The sequence below is a fragment of the Nematolebias whitei genome, chromosome 9 (genome assembly GCF_014905685.2).
Source record: "Nematolebias whitei isolate Nwh7 chromosome 9, NemWhi1, whole genome shotgun sequence".
Classification (NCBI taxonomy): domain Eukaryota; kingdom Metazoa; phylum Chordata; class Actinopteri; order Cyprinodontiformes; family Rivulidae; genus Nematolebias; species Nematolebias whitei.
Window position 1 is genome coordinate 2,598,977 of NC_056506.1, and position 3,179 is coordinate 2,602,155.

A 3,179-nucleotide genomic window follows, 5' to 3' on the forward strand; every position below is an offset into this window, starting at 1 on the left:
TTAAAAGTCTGATTCAACGTTCATCTGTTATCAACATTATTCATCTGTTAGCAAGTTCTATCCTGGGACCACAGCGTTTACCTTCAACAGAGTCATTCTGGTGTCCTGGATTGTACAATAGATGTTTTAACCGCTCAATTACATAAGAGTGAAAACTTTCATTAAACACTGCACAATCCAATTCTTGACGCCTACTACAAAAAATATTCCATCCAAAATAATGTCTTCCATCTTTCAGAATATGTATTTTGACTATGTCTATACTTCAAGACATCACAGAGACCATTAGCACTGCACAAAACGTCTACATGCACCTTTGTTCAAAAGCACAATTTCTTACTCACCATGTACTCAACTCTGTTCTCCTCATGCACTCATAGGACCTGTGTGACGTCTCAAGATGTTTAGAGTCAGTTCATTTACCCACTAGACTTGTTGTTTTCTCATACACAACCCACTTCAGGTAGCTCTTAGAAGGAAACAGCTCCTAAACTCTAGACAATATTTTCAATATGTGATAAAGTCATTTAGACTGATTGATTTAAGCCTTTCAATTTGTGTTTAGTTAAGAGTTTCTTTGACCAGAATAAATTTTATTCATTTTACAAGTGTCAAGGATTTTGTTTATTACTTATTTTACATTCTGTCGTTATATAGTTGTATTTATTAACTGATTTTATTGTCAATCTCAAGAAGAAATTTCGGCTAATTTGTTTACAATGTGTCATCCAGAAATATTTAAACTTAATTTGACCTGCTTATGATGTTTATTTGTTTTATTTGTCCTGCTTCCTTCAGCTTTACCCTTTTCAGAAGTCACCACAACGAATCATCCTCCTTATTTCCTCTTAGGCCTTCGTCAGACCTACGCCTCACTTCCTCCAAGACCACCCACCCTTACTCCATTTCTCTTTCTATCCACACCCTGATAAAACAGTTTGAACCCAGCACCAACGCTGTGAGCCATGCTGCTCTTCTACTTGGTCCCTTTGACACCTCAACCATTCACCTTCCTTCTCTGCATCATGTCAGCAGCTCTCTGTCAGCAGCTCTCCACCTTTGCCTGTCTGTTCAGTACGTTTGTTATCAATTTACCTTTGTCCCTCGCCCGCTTAGTGAGTGACTGTCTGCCATCTTCCTCTTCCCACACAGCTAGCTGTTCCAACAATACCTCCAGTTGACTTCCTCTGGCCTTGAGTTTCAAACCATTGCTGCAGATCAACTGTTCCAGAGGCCACTGCCTCCTCCTTTACCTCCGACACTGATTGAACATACAAATGTTTTTCGACCTCGCTCTCTTATCCCCATTTATGTCTGGCCTCCGACAGCTGTGGTCTAATCAGCTGCTGATTATTCTTCCTGTTTTAAACGATGTATTACGTTTCTCTCCCTTCGTTCAGTGACTGAAAATGGCGTTCAGTTCTCCTCCTGCCACGATCACCCCTAAAATGAGAGCATTAAGGATGTTCAGCCAACGACCTCCTGTCTCCTCCCTCTTTTAAGCTGTATTCAGCTTACTTGAACATTTTTGTACTTGTACTGACTTATTTCTGCTAATTTCTGAACACTGTGCTCCTTTCAACTAATGATTGGAAGATGCAGATATTTCTGCTAACATTTCAGATACTATGTAGCTGTTTCATGCCAATATCAGCTAATTTCACCTTTCCTTTAAATTAATCCAACTTTTGCAGCCTAATTCAGGAAAACCAAGCTGTACCCACTCAATTTTGGTACTTTAAGCTTATTTCTGCTTGTTTTAGCTATTGGTCTGCTGGTCTTTAGCTAATTGCCTCTGTTTCTTTTTGATACTTCCCCTAATTTGTGCATTTTGTCTCTGATATTGATCCTGTAGATTTTCCACAGGAGTCACATGTTCCTCATTTATGGTTCCACACCAGATAACAACATTCACACACTCAGGCTTTCAAATATTTTTATTCTCATGCACTTCTGGCCGCAGTTGTAATAAAACAGTTCTCAAGTCTGAAAACTCAGTGAGTCAAGACTTGTAAATGCCTTATACAACAGCGCCTCCTTTCGGTCAGGATATGGAAGCTCCACTCACCCACTCACAGACCCATACACAGAGAAAAAAGGAAAAAATAACTGTTCGCTTCGCCCCCACACACAGCTCACTCCCCCCTTTTTTTCCTTCTCTCCATTGTTACGTCTCCCTCAATGCCTCCCGGCCTTGAAGCCTTCACACGACATACAAAACACGGCGCAAACAAAAAGTATCACAACGTCCTAAACTAATGTGGTCCCTGACCACATGAAATTTGGTAAAACTACCTAAGTCCTAGACTTCTCACATTTCCCTTTGAACTAAATTATCAATAGCGTCTAATTTGATGGGCAGTCGACACTCCATCACGGAAGACGCGCCCCGCGGCTGCTAATCCCCGATTAGTTTACCGTATCTCTCGTCAGAGTTACGTTTTGGTCGCCAGTCCCGCTGAAAAAAGGGAAATGTGTTGTCCACGTCCGACGTGAACTTCCGGCAGGCCTCGCCTTCCTCCGGCCACAAGTGAAACTTGTGAAACTAACTAAAACACTACCTAAACGTCAAATAAAGTGTTCGGCGCTTCAACTCTCTGAATATCGTAACCCACTTCGTCAGAATTAACACGAATCACCGGAAGTTAGCTTAAACAAACCATCTTTATTTTCCGGAGATGGATGCAAACACACCAGCAGAGGAATTTGAATTTGGTCTGAATTTGGTTTACAGCCGAATAGCCAGTACTCCGGACCTTAAGGTCCAAACAGTTCACCAGCTTACCTGAAATTATCGGACCCAGTTCCTCTGCGTGTGCACCGCAAACCATCTCGATCGATCCGATTTCAGTCTAGGCCGCGTCTCGCTGCACCTCGGGGTCACCATTCTGTCGTGGCTGGTTACCACGTCGTGTTCAAGACAGCTGAGACATCGCCCTCGGTATAAAAGATTTATTTGACAAACAGGGGTTACAGATATTCAGAGACAAACAATTACATTAGTAAAATATATGCATATATTTGGAGCATTAAAGAACGAACCGTCTCGGTCTGGTCTTCCCCGGAAATGCCCGCTGAGCGTGTGTCATTTCTGGCTTTTATAAAAGCTTGAAAAAGCTAGCTCCTCTGATTGGTTTAGCCCTTCAGTTGCCATGGTTACTGGTGTAGCCCGCCCCCTG